Source organism: Prionailurus bengalensis, chromosome B1, assembly GCF_016509475.1.
Source record: "Prionailurus bengalensis isolate Pbe53 chromosome B1, Fcat_Pben_1.1_paternal_pri, whole genome shotgun sequence".
NCBI lineage: Eukaryota > Metazoa > Chordata > Mammalia > Carnivora > Felidae > Prionailurus > Prionailurus bengalensis.
In genome coordinates this window covers 162,278,161-162,297,025 of record NC_057344.1, presented here as the reverse complement: position 1 = coordinate 162,297,025, position 18,865 = coordinate 162,278,161, and the positions used below count along the sequence as shown (strand labels likewise).

Genomic DNA, 18,865 nt, shown 5'->3' with positions numbered 1-18,865 from the left:
CATTACAGAAATGCCACCATCGTATTCAAAGGTCCAGTAATTCTGCAATGTGAATCCCCGATTCTTTACAATGGTGCTAGAAAAATTGATTGTTTAATCATGATGAAGACATGGCCATAAGTAATATTAATTAATATTGCCTTGGGCCTAGATTTCATTCTTCTCCCACACCAAGAAGGGGGTCATTATGCATGGTAATAGATTATCATGAAAGAGACGTGTTAGCGTTGTTCTCCCCACCCCCTCTCCAGCATGTGCACGCAGGCACTTTCTCTCACCGGTGTTCCCCGACCGACTTCCCAAGTTCTCAGGATGGTCAAGAGCTCAGATAGCACCCCCTTCTCCTTGAAGGTGACCGTGTTTACACTGATAGCTCACGTGCATTAGACTCTTAGATGTTGCAGACGTAGTCTTGTGCATTTAACGGGCACTCGCATACCAGTTACTATGTGCCGGGCACTGTTTTCAGCTCCTCACATATATTGAATCCTTACGACAATCCTATAAGGTTTTACAGAAGAACAGACCCGGGGAACAGAAAGGTCAAGTAGCTTGCCCGAGGTCACGCCACCACAACAATTACTTTATGAGCAGGTGTTATGATGTAGCCTGGAGAATGTATAAGGTTAAGTGTTCATGGTGAAGTTCTGGCTATCTGTAGATGACCTTCACCCTGGCTGTGAATTATACCCACTTGCATACATATCTCAGTTAATCCTTAGGTAACCCTATAAGGAAGTCACTAGTATTTCTTTCCATTTTGCAGTTAATAAGAATCAAGAGAAAAAGGCTGAGTACCTCGCCAGAGCCACGCAGCAAATCAATACATGGGATTCAAACCCAGTGGGGGAGCCGAGAATACTTCTATGCAGTAGGCTGTGTTGGAGAAACTTCTAGCTCGATTCCTGCATACGTTGTCTCAGACATAATTCCCTGTTTCTGGCTTTCGAATGAAGGCCTTTCACCACTGCCACCGCTGCTGCTTCGTTCTGTGGTTCCTGAATAAACAGCTTTATTCAAGTGCTCCAACATTCACCTCCTGGATGGTACACGCAGGCGCTCCCAAAGGAAGTCTAGACACATGAGCAAGTCTGTCTCCTTCTCCAACACCAGAGTAACGGTCCAGATGCAAGAGCCAGGCCTTAGTCATGCTCACCACCAGGCACTCCTCGGACCACATCATCAAACCTGCTCAAATAGAACTGAGGTGCCAAGAAACAGCTTCACAGCCCAGGGCTCTTAACCTAAGAATTTGCATTTCCCTGGCAATGAAATGTCCTTGCCTTCACACCGGGGACAGTCACCTGTAACAGAGTCTGGACCAGTGAATGAAATTAATTTTAAATGAAAAGTAGAAAAAGAAGATTATAAAACAAAGTGCAAGGGAAATATTCGCTTCTCAACCCTTTAATGTAGAGCATTTGATGGATGTAAACGTTCTCTGGAGGTGTTAGAGACCAACATACCTTGATTCTAGGGGCTTGTGTTAATGGTTGTCTTAGAGATGTTCTCTCTTTCCTTCTCTCTCTCTCCCTTCCTCCTGTGTGTGTGTGTGTGTGTGTGTGTGTGTGTGCGCGCGCGCGTGCGTGTGGGGGGGGGGGGGGGCAGCACATCCCTATTCATTTCCTGATGCAGGGCTCCCAGGAGTTGGAAACAAAATGTTTTCGATGGATGCCCTTTATCTTTGGAATCCCTTCCTTCCTGGACTGGCAAAATCTAAATTTTTTGGCCTTCCACAAAGCCTGTTCCAAGGTTTGTCTTTTTAATTGAACTTCCGCTTAAGACTGCTTAAGACTATTTGCTTACTACTGACAACACAATGAAATTCGGTCATCAAACAGTGATTGGCCCTCATTTTTTCCTGACTTTTAAAGATCCAACTCAATATGCACTTAACCAGTAACTATCCTCCCTCTTGTAATTTTGCTCTATTAAGAATTCTTTTCTCAGGCCCTAGGAAAAGGCTTTGCAGTGTGATTTGCTTTGGACTTAATTTTGACGCTCAGAGGAGTTTTTAGCCCGTGGTAAGGGGAATGCACAAAGAGAAAGCCTGCAGGAGTGGATTCCAAAGGTCAAGCTAAGTCAAACGTGGGCATCAGATGTGAGTTCCAATCTCCAGAGCCTCTGAGACAAATGATAAGGCATAAATGAATTTTAATTTTAATTGATTTTAATTTTAAAACATTTTTATGTTAATGTAAAGTAATGTAATAGTAAAGAGGGCTATTTTCCCTTAGTTTATCTTGCACTCAGCAATTGAAATACCATTTTGTATGTCCAGATTCGAGGAAACAAACCCATCTGAGATCATTAAACTTTCAGAAAAAAGATTGTAGACACACAGACGTTCCAAAAGCAACATATTTAGTAACTAATGAAGCTTATTTTCTCCGCTGAAATTCATTTTATTGTGTGTCCCATTGTCCCAGTAAAACTTGAGTGTGGAAATCAAAATGAATGGTAACATAGGAATATGGCATTTTGCTGATCTGGCTGGCTTTCATTAACTCTTGATTTGCACATTTCCGTGAAGCTTTGTTAGCCAGTGCTGCTGGTCACTGCCTGCAAGCCGATCCATCCCTTTTCCTAAATTCAGTTCCTAACCAGGACTGGACTTCGTGTTCCCACCATCGGTCATCACGCTGCTATTTCCCGGCACCTGTCAAAACCTCGAGGTGGTTTTTTAAGCCACTGAGGTCACCTGTGGCGATCCAGAGCAAGAGGCAGGAAGACCCATGATGTTTGCCAGCCAGACTATTCTCTGCATCTCGGCTTCTGTGCTCCTGCTTCCTGTCTGCTTGCCCTTGAAGGAGTCCCGTGGAACCATGAGCTTCCATAACGCAGATGCTATCAACACTCCAGGTCTTAGATTTTTTTATGACCTCTGAGCCCCTAGCTGGCTGACTTCCCCTGCCCGCCGCTCCCATCCAGGTGTTTGAAATGACAAGCTGCTATTTACTCAGCTCCCTTTTCCCCTTTCAACAGAAACCAGTGGCTAAAGATGTGCCAGGTGGTGCTGTTGATAAACAAGTTCTGATACAAGATTTCCTCCTGGAACTCCGGCTCCTTTTTTTTTTTTCTGGCTGATGACCGAGTTGGAAGGAAACTTGGCTAAGCCTTCCAGACATGTTTCCTTTGATAGCTCATCTCCATGCCCCGCAGAGTGAGGAGAGAAAGGGAATGGTGATCTGGCTGTGCCAGGAGTCCCCGAGACTGTTTCTGATGGTGGCCAACACTCACTCTAGCCTCACCCGAATTCATGAGGCCAGGCCACCTCTCCCCGGAGCGCCTGGTCTTAGGATGGTACCCAGGTGACCCTGGGAGTCCCCTACGTGCATCCACCGCAGTCCCACAAAATCTATCCCTTAGATCTCTTGCGCTATTTCATCAGAATATTTCTTATTCCTGTTCCTGGGGAACGGCGCTCACTAGATATTTTTTGAAAGTTGATGGACTCTACTCATTGTTTTACGGCTTTACTAATAGTCCTTTATTCCACAATTGATGCATCAATCCAGTAGCCAACTTCTTGTTTCTGAGTTCCATGAGAGACAGCGCAGTGCATGGGAGCCTGGAGCTCTGATGGGGGTCGGCTTTGCCACTTCCTGACTACGGCCTTGGCTGGTTTCTTCACGGATGCAAGAAGCACCGACAGAGTGATTATGAGTCAAGGACTGTGCAAGACACAGAAGATGGAGAGAAATGAATTTCACAGAGGCTGCCTGGAGGCTGCAAGGCTCCCACAGCTTAGTGGGGGTGAAGGACACGAGAAACAGCAGTATCTGTGCAGTGTAATGGAGGCGTGTGATGGAGGCACTGTGGAGGGACCGTAGGGGGTCCAAGTCTAGCCATTGGTGGGAGGAGCAACCAGGGAAGTCTTCCTAGAGGAACGCACACTTTGACTCGGTCTGAAATTATAAATTAATTCAAAGAAGGGGAAGAAGGGGACTTCTGGCACAGAGAACAGAATATATAAAGTCAAAAGAGGCTAGGTTGAAAAGGCAGGAGCAAAGGTTCTTATGGGAGGATGGCAGGAGATAGTGCTGGAAGGTAGGGCAAGAGGCCTGCATTCTATAACAAGGTTTTGATTTGTATCCTGAAGATGGAAGGAAGCAAATGAAGGACTTAAAAATAAGGGTAGCCTGATGAGGCATGCATTTTAGAATTCTCACTCTGACCAAGGAAGAGAAAGCAGTAGAGAGAGTTGAAATTCACTCATTCAACACCTATTTAGGCATCTTCTGGGTGCCCGGTGCACGTCTGGCAGGAGGGCTCCTGACAGCTAGGGCTTGCGGCCTAGTTTGGAGACAAGAGGAGGACTTGGAGGCCAGGACAGGGCAGTGGGACTGAAGAGAAGGATGTTGATCTGAGAAATATTTAGGAGGTATAATTAATAGGACTCAGTGACCAGTTAGCAGGGTGAGGGAACGGGAAGAGAATAGAAAGGATCTTGGACGACTTCCAGGTTTCTCTCTTGGGCAATTGGGTATCCAATGCTGACATTCATATAGTGTTTCTTAATAGAGGTGCTGGTGGCATTTTGGACAGGACAAACCTTTCTGTGTGGGACTCTCTTGTGCATTTTAAAATGTTTGGCATCTTTGGCCCCAGTCCACTAAATTCCAGTAGCAATTCCTAGCCATTGTGACATCCAAAAAGTCACCCTCCCCCCCCACATTTCCAAATACCTCTTGAGAGCCAGAATACTTCTGGAAGAGTGGATTGTTGTTGCAGAAGAGAAATGAGACCAGTTTGGGGGCGTGCTCAACTTGAGGAAGTAATCAAAGTCTTCGATGTCTGCATCCACACGTGGGCCACCACCCCCACCGCCTGCAGAACAAAGGCGAGGGGAGATGCCAACTTCTCACTGTGGGAACACCTGTGTTACTCTCACCTGCAGATGAGTTCTGCCCAGACACTGCAAATGGGTTCATCTGCCCAGACACTGCAGAATTCAACTTCTCTAATATAAACACATTTAAATTAAAAAAAAATTTTTTTTAAACATTTCGTTATTTTCAAGAGACAGAGACAGAGTGCGAGTGGAGGAGGGGCAGAGAAAGAAGGGGGAGACGCAGAATCCGAAGCAGGCTCCAGGCTCCGAGCTATTAGCACGGAGCCCGATGCGGGGCTCGAACCCACCGACCGTGAGATCATGACCTGAGCTGAAGTCGGACGCTTCGCCGACTGAGCCACCCAGGAGCCCCTAAACTTTTTTTTTTTAATGTTTATTCACTTTTTGAGAGAAAAGAGACAGAATACGAGCAGGGGAGGGGCACAGTTATTATTACTACTATGGTAATGGTTATTAGTCTTCTATCTCTCCATATGTCACTCCCATATTCAAGAACCATTGCTCCCCCCATACCATTCAAATCAGGACCTGAAGCCCCCTTCCGACTTGTTTGGCCTCTATTTCCTAGCATCCCCTTCACACCTAAAAAACTACTCACAGTATTATCTCTGTCGTAACTCTCTTTTCTTCCAACTCACATCTCTCAGCTGTATATGAGCTCACCTCAAAGCACTATCTCCACAAAGTTATCTTGGATTGAACCAACTCAAATGTAACAACTCGTGTGACTCGTCCTGTATTATTTGATCCCAAAACAATGTGGTGTGTAAGTGACTGGCAGGAGTTTCAAATTTGTGTGTGTGTGTGTGTGTGTGTGTGTGTGTATAAAAAGTTCTATGAGAAGCCCAAGAGTGAGATCAGGTTATAGAACGTGGGATCTGTGCAGGTCTCCATGAGCCTCTCTGAACCTATTCTCCACCATTCCCAGCCTGGTCCCGTGTCCCAGGAGACTGGTGTCCAGGTGGGAAGACTCAGGATCGCTTGCCATCTGGCTGCCGGTTGGTTTGGCCAATAGGAGGCACCAAGACTGGAAGGTAGAAGAGAGGCAGGGGTGTTTATTCTCTCCACACCCTCACCCTCTCTGCTCTGATATTGGCAGTGGTCAGCTCCCGTGGCTACAGCTGCGTCTCTTCCTCTGCTCAAGCTCCAGCAATACCGTTCCCACCTCCTGCTCCATCATGTGATGAAGGCCAGGTTCTGGTCTTTTTTATTGCAAATTCCATAATTAGAACCTCCAGGAAAAGGGACACCCTCCCTCCACTCTCACCCCATACACATACACTTTAAAGCATTTTAGGGGCGCCTGGGTGGCGCAGTCGGTGAAGCGTCCGACTTCAGCCAGGTCACGATCTTGCGGTCCATGAGTTCGAGCCCCGCGTCGGGCTCTGGGCTGATGGCTCAGAGCCTGGATCCTGTTTCCGATTCTGTGACTCCCTCTCTCTCTGCCCCTCCCCCGTTCATGCTCTGTCTCTCTCTGTCCCAAAAATAAATTAAAAAAATAAAATAAAATAAAGCATTTTATTGGTCACATTTTGTCTACACTTGCTTTGTAATCTCTGCTTTAAGTAAGGTCAAGGCTACTAGCTGTCCAGGGGTCTAGCATGTGGCCCCTTTGGCCAAATGAAACCCCCTGACTTTGAAAGGACAGATACCTTAATTGGAGTGATAGCTCATCTGGTCTGGATAATTTGTCTCCCTAAAAAATTGTTGGTCTGAATCAAACTATATGAAAACGCATTCCTATAAGGGCACCTGGGTGGCTCAGTGGGTTAGGCGTCCAACTTCGGCTAAGGTCATGATCTCACAGTTGGTGGGTTCCAGCCCTGCATTGGACTCTAGGCTGACAGCTCAGAGCCCAGAGCCTGCTTCAGATTCTGTCTCCTATCTCTGCCCCTCCCCGACTCACGCTCTGTCTCTCTCTGTCTCTCAAAAATAAATGAAAATATTTTTAAAAAACCACATTCCTATAATCCCAAAGAGGAGTACTTAGTGATGCAAGTAGAGTTATCTAGCCTCAAACTTCTTGATAAAAATGGAAAACAGTGTGTATGGTGACCATACCTAAATTACGGTATTAAAGCTCTTTTAAAAAAAAAATTGCACAAAGTATGTAAAAGTCCCACAGAAGTGACAGGTTTAGAAGACCTCAGAGGTCACCTTAATTTTCTCATGCTCCCCAATTCTATTTTGTAAAAAGGTAGGACACTAATTAATAAATATGTGGTAATAGAAGTTACCTAGGGCCTTGCCACTCAGAGTGACCTAAGGACGAGCAACATCAACAGTCACCCAGGAGCTTGTCAGAAATGAAGAATCTCCACCCCCACCCCAGACCTGCTGGGTCAGAATCTGCGTATTTAACAGGGTTCCTTTGTGCACTGAAACTGGAGACGCGCTAAACTAAGAGAGTCCACAAGCTATCTGTGCTGAAGGGCCAGTTGTCTTAACTCAGGGCTCTTTAGAGAAACAGGACCAATAGAAGGTGTGTGTGCATGCATATGTGTGTGTTAAGAGCATTATCACAGGGAATTGACTCGCACAATTAAGGAGGCAGGCATGGCCCAAGTTTTGCAGGGTGAGTTAACAAGTTAAGACCCACAGTTGAGTTTCAGCCCAGGAGCCAATGGTTTAGTACAAGTCTGAGGGCCAGAGAACAAGGAGAACCGGTGGTATAGCTCCCTTCCAAAGGCTGGCAGACTTGAGACCCAGGAAGAGCCAGTGTTTTGGTTTAAGTCCAAAGCAGGAAAAAACCCCCGAAATGTTCCAGTTCAAATGCAGTCAGCAGGGAAAATTCTCTTACCTGAGGGAGGGGCAGCTTTTTTGTTCTATTCTGGCCCGTCACATTAAGGAGAGCAATCTGCTTTATTCAGTCTACTGATTTAAATGTTAATCTCATCCCCAAACACCCTCGCAGATACACCCAGAATAATGTTGGACCAAATATTTGGTCACCTTGTGACCCGATCGAGTTAACATAAAACCATCATAGTGTTTCACCACTATCCCATTCTACCTCTCTTTTCCACTTTCTTCACGAATTACTATTTTTTTAATGTTTATTTATTTTTGAGAGAGAGAGGGGAGGCAGGGGAGGGGCAGAGAGAGAGGGGGACAGAGGATCTGAAGCGGGCTCTGTGCTGTTAGCAGTGAGGCTGATGAGGGGGCCCGAACTCACAAACCAGAAGCTCATGACCTAAGCCCAAGTCCGATGCTCAGCCAACAGAACCACCCAGTCACCCCTCGTCATGAATTATCAGTTGCAGGGACGAAAGCATCAGTTGTGCAGAACCAACCGGCCTTGCTTGCGTGCGATCTTATTTTACATTAAAATAATGTGCTAGCCCTAAGTACTTGGGGCTCCTGAAATTGAGCCGAGTTTCCTGCCACTTTGTGACAAGAAACACTTTTCCTCTAACATCCAATAACGCGTTCCTCATGTCCAGCTGAGACCTCGCCAGAAGTGCCTTTAACATTCACATCCGTGGCAACTTTCTGTTCCTGACGGCACATGTATTCTCCAAGACAATAGAAGCTTTCTCTGTAATTCTCCCCACATCTTTCTGAGTCTTCACCAGAATTGTCTTTAATGTCTATATCCCTACCAATCATCAAGACAATCTGGGCTTTTTCTATCCCATATCTTAAAATTCTCCTCGCCTCTGCCATAACCCAATTCCAAAGACACATCTACAGTTTTAGGCATTTATTGCAGCACCACCCCACTTTTGCTACCAAAATCTGTATCAGTCAGGGTTCTCCAGGGATTTATTTTAAGGAATCGGGAGGCTGGCACATCCAAAATTCATAGGGTTGGCCAGCGGGCTGGAAGCCCAAGCAGGAGATGGTGTTGCTTTCTGGTCTTGCGTCCAAAATTTGCAGTGCAGGCGAATGGGCTGGAAACTCAGGCAGGAGCTAAGACTGCAGTCTTGAGGCAGAATTTCTTCTACTCTGGAAACTTCAGTTTCTGCTCTTAAGGCCTTCAACTCGTTGGGTGAGACCCACCCACGTTATCAATTGTGATCACCTTAAAGTCAGTTGATTGCATATGTTAACCACACCTACAAAATACCTTCATACCTAGATTCGTGTTTGATTGTATAACTGGGTGCTATAGCCCAGCCAAGGTAGCACATCAATAGTATTCGCCACTGACTTAGCCTTCTCTTACTCCTAATCCCTTACCTTGATCTTTATTTCTTTAATTTTTTTTTTTTGCCATAGCTCTTAACACCTTCTAACATTTTATATAATTTACTTATTATGTTATCTATTGTATGGCCCTCTCCCTTGAATTTACAAAGGGAAATTAATCTTTTCTGTTCTGTTCACTGATGTAGTTCAACTACGTAGAACAGTGTCTGGGACTCAATAAATATATACTGAGTGAATCAATCCAGGTTTTGCCACTTTAGAACGTAACAACCAATGGGTAAGTTATTCAACTTCAGGGCACAATTAAAAACAAATGAACAAGTAAGAATTTCTCTCTTAAGATTGTCAGAGGACAGAGCAAGATAATGTTAATGAAGTGTCTGGAACCCAGAGAACATTCAGTAAATAGCACTGAGGGTTGTCATCTCCTCCAGTGGTTCATTCAGCAAATGCTTACAAAGTACCTACTATGTGTTGGGTACTACCAAGTGTCACAAAGTCCCTGACCTCTTGGAACTTACTTTCTAGTGTGAAAATAAGACTATAAGGAAGTTCCTTGTCCTAGAGAGGAAGTTTCTGCATTTTTATTACAACCCATGGCTCTACTACGAGATCAGTGTCATGGGCAGTCAGAGGTTCTTGCGCAGTGGATTGGACATAATTGCCTCAAGGACACGGTGGGGGTCTACTTCAAACCTCAGCTCTTGTTCGACCCTCAAATCCTCTGCCACACAGGATTTGCATCGGGTCGGTGGGAATAACACTTGGGCCTCATGATTGGATGACAAATCTTCCAAACATGGAGGGTCAGGGTAATTAGCATCATGTCTCAACCTTTCTCTTCTTCATTCAGGGTAAGTTATTTCATGTGTGATTAAAAGAAAAGGAGACAAAATTATTAAGGTGGGATCAGGGAGAGCTTTCCAGGCCAGTCTAGTCTGAACAGTGCCAGTTCTATTACGATTACTGCTCTACTGATGATAATAACGATCAGAATCTATGAGACGAACAGCCTTTTGATGATTTCTCTGATCCCCAAACCCAGGGGCAGATTCAGGTGTCTGGGTAAGGGGAAGTGGGTGAGCCCTGAGGTACTCCTGAGGACCACAAGGCATCCCCAGAGCAGTGGCTCTCCACATTGGCTGTACTCTAGAATCATCTGGAGAACTTTTACAATTCCTAATGTCCAGGCTGCAAGTGAGTCAGGATCTCGGGAGGAGGGATCCAGGCATCAGTACTTTTTAAAGCTTCCTAGGGCTCCCAGAATGTGGTGGAGATTCAGAACTATGCCCTTAAAGGCTTTAGTTCCCACTTAGAACAGTGCTTTAAAACTTGCACATGCCTGGGTCACCTGGGGATCTTGCTAATGGGGCGTGCTCTGGCTCAGTAGCTCTGGTGCTCAGACTCTGCATTTCTAAGAAGCTCCCAAGTAGATGCCGAGGCTGCTAGTCAGCAAGGACATTTTTAGTAGCAAAAGCCTAGTCATTTCTGATCCAAAATAGACCCCAGAGGGTTGGGGTAGTTCTGAAACTGATACAGGAGTTGGTATGGACTCTGTACAGAGTGCGCAATGGCACCAAAATCATAAAGAAATGGGTTTATCCAAAAGCCTGCTTAAATCACACCCACTGACCGGATGTATGCATCTAGCATAGTGCTACAGCAGACATAGTGGTGTTAAAAATTGTGGCTGCTGGAGTTAAATTGCTTGAATTCAAACCCTGGTTCCACCCACCTCCAGCTATGTGGTCTTCAGCAAGTTACCCTTTTTATTCCTCAGTTTCTCCATCTGTAAAATGGGAATGTTAGCAATACCTACCTCGTGGTCTTGTGAGAAACATTAAATGAGTTAATATAAATCAAGCACTTAGGACGGTGGCTGGAAAAGAGTAAGTTCTCATCAATTGTTAGCTATTGTAATTATTAGAATGGGAAGATGCAGGTTTGGGAGTCAAGACAGACAGGGGTTCAAATATGCCTTGATTTTGTCATCTGTATATAACAACAATGAGGCCTACTCTACAGACTTGTTAAAAGGGTCCAAATAATATGTGTACACAGCAGGTACTACGGTCTGAATGTTGGTGTCTGTCCCAAACTCATACGTTGAAATCTTACCCCCCAGTGTGATGGCACTGGGAGGTGAGGTCTTCGGTGGGGGGTGGGGGGTGGGGGTGATGGAGGCGTCATGCGTGGGATTAGTGACTTTATAAAAGAGACCCTACAGAGCTACCTGGCCCCTGCCACCTTCCACTATGTGAGACACAGCAAATGGTCTGAAACCCCAAAGATAGCCCTCGCCTGACCCTGATCTCAGACTTCCAGACTCCAGAACTATGAGTAATAAATTTCTGTTTACGAGCCCCTAGTCCGAGACGTTGGCAGACCAAGACAGTGGGCACCAGTGAGTGGTAGTTGCGGCCAAAAGGTCAAGTCCAAGCTCCACTGCAAGAACAGGGCACTCACTAGCTGTGTGACTGGAAGCAGGTCGCTGCCTCCCCGAGTCCCCATTTCTGCATCCACAATGCAGGGATGGCAGCAGTGAGGGTGGGAAGAGAAATGAGTACACATGGGCATGCTTAATAAGCTGTAAAGCTCAGAAATGCCAATAGAAGTTCTTCATATTGTGACGGGATCCCCCTCCCACCCTCATGGTAAGAAGAAAATGAGACTGTTTGGCTGTGGGATGCCACACACTTTCCCAAAGACCTGCTTGCGGTCAAGTGGTAAGGTGATTCAGGTAACGCCTCATCTGCCGCTCGTGCCTGAACACGCTGTGAAAGAAGTGTCACCACTTGTTACAAAAGTCCCTTCTGCCTTGTTGGTGGGACGGTTTCTCTATGACAAGGCTTCGCTCCCACACCACCCTCCTTCCTTTTACAGATTCCAGTGACCCGTCTTAGCCAAGGCACCTCCAACCACATCCCAGTAAGTCCCTTAAATGGCAGGGTGGGAGGGTGGGAGATGCGTTTCATGCACGTCTAGAAGCAAACTGGATGACGGTCTCCGGAGGGAACCCCCAGTGGGGGCAAGGTGCCACTCAGCGGTGCCAGGCCACTTGTCTCGGCTAATGAAACCTCCCTCAGTAGCCATCCCACGTGCCCAACTCCTAAGTGCCATCTGGCACCCACATCTTGAGATTTGCTGCTTCTGTTTGTGATCCAGACAGCTACAGCTCACTTCCATGTGGCAACGTAAGTGTATTGACATTTATCATTGGATTCTACTTTCCAGAACAGAGAGAGAGGGGCCTGGCAGGCACAGAGGGCGTACATCTCTGTGGTATCACACCCAACAGCTGACATTGGGGATTACTTATCTATTCTGTCACCCTTTGGCACAGACACCTCTGCTCAGTGTGAATGACAATCACTGGCTTGTGCTTCAAATAAGGAGAGAAGAGAGTTACTCCAAAATCTCCGTGCTCCACGCAAGCTCCTCTTTCTAGGACGAGATTACGCAACTTTTGCAGATGCAACTCACACTTTAAAAAAAACTCACAAACATACATATATATATATAAAATGTGTGCGTACACACATTATATATATATATTCCATATGTTTCTGTCAAAAATACTGTGGCATTATTTGAGCATGTATCTGTGCATGTGTCTGCGTATTCACATATGCATGCCTATGTGGATAAACAGCGTATAAAAATACAGGTTATTTTCCCACAAACTGTGTCCCAATGCCGCATCAAGCAACAGATTCAGTTTTCCGTTATTGGGACTCAGACTTTTGTTCCCCGATCCCCAGCGAAAAGGCTAAAAACCTGCTTGAAAGCCAAAACGTCTTCGCCCCTCTGCTGAAACTCATTGTAGTCCCGTTAACAAGAGTCTCCAATGAGCTCTAAGTGAAAGAGAAAACGTGACTCAACTTTTGGAGCCCCTGAAAATGCTGTGTAAACCAGAAAGTTCCCCCACATTGCCTCATTCATTCAGGTGTCACCCATTCTTCTTAGTCTTTTTTATTTTTTATTATTTTTTCAAACTACAAGCCATTGTTCTAAAAGGTGAGCTCACAGAACAATGCATCTGATATGACTGGGGCTGTCAGAGGAGGAACCTGTCACCCATGTTATCAGCAGCTCTTGTTTACAATGATCTCATAGTCAACGCATCAGCCGCAGAAACAGCCAGTGAATCATACTGCAGGAAGATGACGACAGCCATGATATTTTGAATCGTCTAGAGAGGCGATCAAAGAGGAAACTTCGGTGGGTGAGTGAGATTTTACTACAGAGGAAGACAAGAAAAAGACGTCACGAGGAAAGAAGAGCGGATTTGGGTTTCTATTAGGCCTACTGTGTCACTATGAACCGTGGAGCTGCTCGATAAATATTATTTGAGTTGAATTGAAAGATCTGTATCGGTCTGAACAAAAGCAAAGAGAGAACTCAAATTTCGATTAAGGATGTATGTTTGCAAGGAAAGGATAAGGAGGCAGGAGAATTTTGTCCAAACACGCTTGACTTTGGATTGACCTTCCTGTCCACGGATACTGAGGATGAGTTGGCAAGAATGTTGCCTGAAACAGGAAGACGATGGATCATAGACACTAAGAGCGAGACGGAAGACAGATGAGGTGTCTTGAGCTGAGAGATATGAGTTAACTCCCTAGGACAAGACAAATGGCCCCCAGGCCAGTACTTTTTGACTTGCAACCATTTTGGCTTTCATCCTCAATAAGGGGTCCAGGTCTCCCGGTAGCTTAAAAATGGTGGCCCAAACCTTCTTGCCAGAGACTGATCAGTCCACTTACGTGAGATGACAAGTCAAATGGAAGCAGTCTCATTTTTATCATGGAAACACAAATCAAGGATGAAAAGAAATCTCAAGAAGTCATCCAAGACAAAGACTTTTTAAATGATAACGGGAAGAGAGATGGTGTCAGAAAACAGGCATTGTCATATGCTGCTGGGAGGAAAGTAAACTGATAAATATTTCTGCAGGACAGCTTGGTAATGTGCACTAAAATCCTTAAAATGTTGCACATCCTTTGACCCCTTTTAAGGTATAATTGACCCAATTATAAGATCTTATTCATAGCAAATAAACAATCATGGTTTTGCACAAAGGTATAGCTAAAATGGCATTCATTCTGCTGTTATTATACGGTGAAAATTGGAAACAACTTAAATTGTCTATAACACAGATTGGATGAGCAATTATTACATATACTAACTGAAATCCTATGCAGTCATTGAATTGATGTGTAAGAATATTATTTAGCAGGGAAACTGCCAATTTTGTATCATTTGATTGAAAAGAGTTATATAGCTACATATATGATCCCATTTTTTACAATGTGTGTACAGAAATATACACACCTGAATATTGAGGGTAGTTATCTCTAGACAGAGCGATAATGTAGGACTTCCATTTTCTTCTTTATATCTATTTTTAATTTCTAAGTTTTCTACAATAAACACGTGTTGTTTTAATTATGTTTAAAATGAGTATTTTTAAAGTCACCTGTGGCCTGAAAACTTTGTGGGTGATTTCCCGGGTCTCTGGGGTGGGGACGGGGATTGGGAAGAGAATAAGTAGAGATTAAAGTCACCTTTAAAATTATAACTATTATTGCCATTTTACCAACAGATGAAACAAGGAAACAAAGCCCTCGATCTGGGCTAGGAAGATACAGAGCTAGTACTGCTCTGAGCACTTCTGCACGTAGGAATTTCTCCAAGATCTTTTATGGCTTATCTCTTGCCCCAACCCCCTCTTGTACAAGATGGCATAGCCTTATGGAGAAAGGAGGAGCTTCTGGTTTACAGGTAGTTGTCTCTATACTTACTGGCCTCTACTGAGGTGTTCTTGATCCCAGCTTGTCACTGGATATGAGGCACAGGTACCCCCTCCGTCTTTTTTGGGTGTCATGCCTTGACACGGACTCCAATAAAGCAGTCCCTGTGTCCTGCAGCCTCTTCACACTGACCCAGGCCTCTCTCTTACACCCATCTCTCAGACTTCTCAGTTCCCTAACAGGTTTAAAGCTACACTTAGATCTTCTGCATATTGAGCGTAAGATGAGAGGAAATGGGGTACTGCCCTTGGTCTTTCTGCAGTGTCCTTTTGCCCTCTTGCTGCTGTTTCTAGACCATTCTCCTCCTCTTTTCCTGATCACAAACTTCTCTGCCCCCCTGGCTTTAAATCTTATGTCCTTAGATCACATCACTCACTACCCCTCCTTGTCGTGTCCATGAACTAACCCCAGGTCACACCTTTCATTCCCTGAAGACTTCAGAGCCTGGCTCACAGTCACCCTTTCCAGCACTGCTCTGGGCATAACAATTTGTGGGTTCAACACTGAGGGAGATGGACCTTCCTCTATCTTAGTTTCTCAGTTTCTTAACCTCTTCTCCTTCCATGGTATGGGCCTCTATCTACTTTATCTCCCATGGTATCATCATTCCCGTGATCATACCGTAGAGTTTATCGCTCCAATAATGGAAATTCTCCATTTTCTCAATTCAGGTATACCACTCTCCTACTATCATATCACTTCCTGTCTTTATTGGACTCCCCTCAAAATCCTTCAATCCACAGGGATCTCAAATACAGTGATCCTACCACATTTTCACTGTTCCCCACCTCTGCCATGTCCTTACTTCCCTCTTAACCCAGCCTGAATTCCATGGTCAGTTACTGTAGTCGCTTCCTTATGTAGGTACTCAATTCCTTGCGTCTCTCTCCTATTTAATTTTTTTTTTTAATTTTTAATGTTTATTCATTTCTTCAGAGAGAGAGAGATAGCATGGGTTGGGGAGGGGCAGAGAGAGGGAGACACAGAATCAATCTGAAACAGGCTCCAGGCTCTGAGCTGTCAGCACAGAACCCATTGGGGGGCTCAAACCCACTAACCATGAAATCATGACCTGAGCCAAAGTTGGACACTTAACTGACTGAGTCACTCAGGTGCCCCTCTCCTATTTCATTTTACTAACCTGAAAAAACCCCAACCCTGGTTAAATCCAGTTCTCTGACTACTCTGTGCCTGCACCCATTGACTGTGGCCAGAGAAGACCGCGGTCAAGGATCTCGTTATTCACAGTCAATAATCACATTGATCATAGTCAATGATCTCAATGATTGAATGATCTCATTTTAAATTCATGATTGCTAATATCAAGTGACCACTTTCATTGATCACTCTTTCCTTAAACCTCCTACTTTGTCCTTATTCTCATCTGATGACCCTACTTCCTATGTCACTGAGCAAATAAAAGCAACCAGAAGAGAACCTCCACCACCACAATGACCAGCCTGCTAGCATCTAGGCGCATATATCTTTCTACTCTCTGGTTGCTGTGGATGAACAGTCCACAATCCCAGACAAGGCCAACCCTTCCAATTGTACACTAGATCTCATCTCGCTTGTTAACCCAAGGTCATAGCTACAGCACTTCTTCCTTTTCTTTTCTGGATTCTTATTTTTTCTCTCTAATAGCTTTACCCACCAGCATATAAACATTATTATTCTCCCATATAAAACCTCTCGATCCCGTTTTCCCCTCCATCTGGCCCCTCATTTTTCTTTTCCCTTTATCACAAAACTTCTTGAAAAATGTTTCTGTCGACACATTCTCCAACCACCCCTCTCTCCATTCTCTTGAACCCCCTCAAGGCTTTTATCCTATCTTAATAGTTTCTCTACTTTACGAAGTCTGATTGTCAATTCTCAGCCCGCGTCATAGTTGCCCTATCATCAAATTGGCCAAGGTGACTATTTCCTTCTCCTTGAAACACTCCCTCAATCTGCCTTCCAGTATATTACATTCTCCTGGGGTTTTTTCCCTACTCATTTGCTGCTCTTTCTCAGCATCCTTTCTTGTTCCTCTTTCTCCCCTGACTGAGACCTCATAATACTGGACTTTTTCCCCTTTTCCATCCACACTCACGTCTTTGGTGGCCTCATCCAGTCTCATGGTTTCAATGCCATCTCTATGCTGAAATCTCCCAAATTTGTATCTCCGTCCCTGGGATAAGTCCCCTGAGCTCCAGGCTCATAGATCTGTCTACCTACTCAACATCTTTGCTTGGATGTCTAACTTCGTATGTCAAAAAGCAAGTTCCTGCTCTTAGCTACCAAATCTGCTTCTCCTCAGCCTTCACATCAAATAATGGCAACCCCATTCTTCCAATTACTCAGGACAAAAACTCTTTTGTCATCCTCAATTCCTCTCATTCTCTCATATTGCATATCCACTCCATCAAGAAATCCTGTTGGCTCCTCCTTCAACATACATTTGGGATCTGACCACTTCTTATCCTCTGTGTTGCTATTATGCTGGTATGAACCACCATTATCTCTTGCCTGGACACTTGCAAATTCCTAACTGGTTTATCTTGTCCACCTTCAGTCTGTTCTTAATCTACCTTAGCAGGGTGGCCCTGGTAAACACTAGTCAAAATAGCTCATACCTTTATCCTCCAGTAGCTCGTCATTCCTCCTGAGGGTACGCCAAATCCATGACAATGGCCTGTAAGGCCCTGGATGATCAGGCTGTCCCCTCTAACCTCATTTTCTCTTCTTCTGTGGCAGTTTTTATACATGGCTCTCAAAGTCTTTAATATTCCTCCTGATGAGAAGCCAGGGGACTCTGTCTCCTGCCATTAAATCTGGCCTCTATGACTGCCAGACCAATAGGTTATGGCAGCTTCCATTTTATGCCTTTTGGAACATTTGCTCTTTGAACCCAGCCACCATGTGTGCAGGAATCCAGCAGCTTGTGGAATATCCCAAATGGAGAAGAACTGAGGCCCCCAACCAATAGTCCCTGCTGAATTCTAAGCTGACAGCCAGCACTTACTTGCCAAGCATGTGAGTGAGCCATCCTGAAAATGGTGCCCAGCCCCTCACTGAGTCTCCCCAGCTGATGCCACATGGAACAGCAATGGGCCATCCTCACCATGCCCTGCTCAGACTGAAGGTACATAAACAAAAAGATGATTTTTTTTCTAAGCTATTAAATTTTATAGTGGCTTGTTGGCAAACATAGGGAACTGTCCCATTGTACCACCCTCACTCAATCCATGTTTGCCACTCTGTCCTCTTTGCTGGTCCCTGAACACTCAAAATGCTCTTGTCTCAGGGTCTTTGCCCTTGCACTTCCCTTGTATGTTCCCATATGTATACATGGCTCTCTCACTCAATTCCTTCAGGTCTTTAATCACTTGTTATCTTGCAAAGTATACGTGTTCCCCCACGTGCCTTGCCCCTTTTCACTTTATTTTCCTCCATGGTAGTGATCATTGTCTAATACACCACGAGGCTTACTGATTGTTCATTGCATATCATACCATCTCTATACTGATTACTTTCTTACACTAGAAGGTAAACACCATGATATAGGAATCTTTGTCTGTTTCATTCCCTGCTGATGTGGCCAGAGCAGTGTCTTCCACACGGTCACTCCTCAGTTAATACTTGTGGTTCCACTGCAGCCATGTACAGGGAAACTTGTACAGATTTCACCCTTCCTATCAGCCTTATTTGAAACTTGCAACAACTCTACGAGGTAATATAATAATAATAATAATAATTATTATTATTATTATTATTCCTGTTTTGCAGATGAGCAAACTGCCGCAGAGCAGAGCTAAGATCCTGTTGCCAAATGGCAGAGCTGAGATTCAAGTTCAGGCAATCAGACACTGACACCCACTCTCTTAATCATTGTGTCTGCTCTGGTTGCTTTGGGGACCACACAGGAGAAAAGTTGTAACTCAGCTTTAGGGGGGGTCAAAGAAGGCTTCCCAAGGAGGTGATTTCTAAGCAGCATCCTAAAAGACAAATAAGAATAGCGTCAGATAAAGAGACTGAGGAAGGGCTTTCTTAGCAAGATTTG

At 44.8% G+C, this 18,865-nt stretch overlaps 1 pseudogene; it reads left to right on the top strand.

The window, feature by feature from the left end:
- Positions 1 to 11,195: 11,195 nt before the first annotated feature.
- The window catches only part of LOC122469375, a 69,338-nt pseudogene continuing 61,668 nt past the window's right edge, over positions 11,196 to 18,865 (top strand).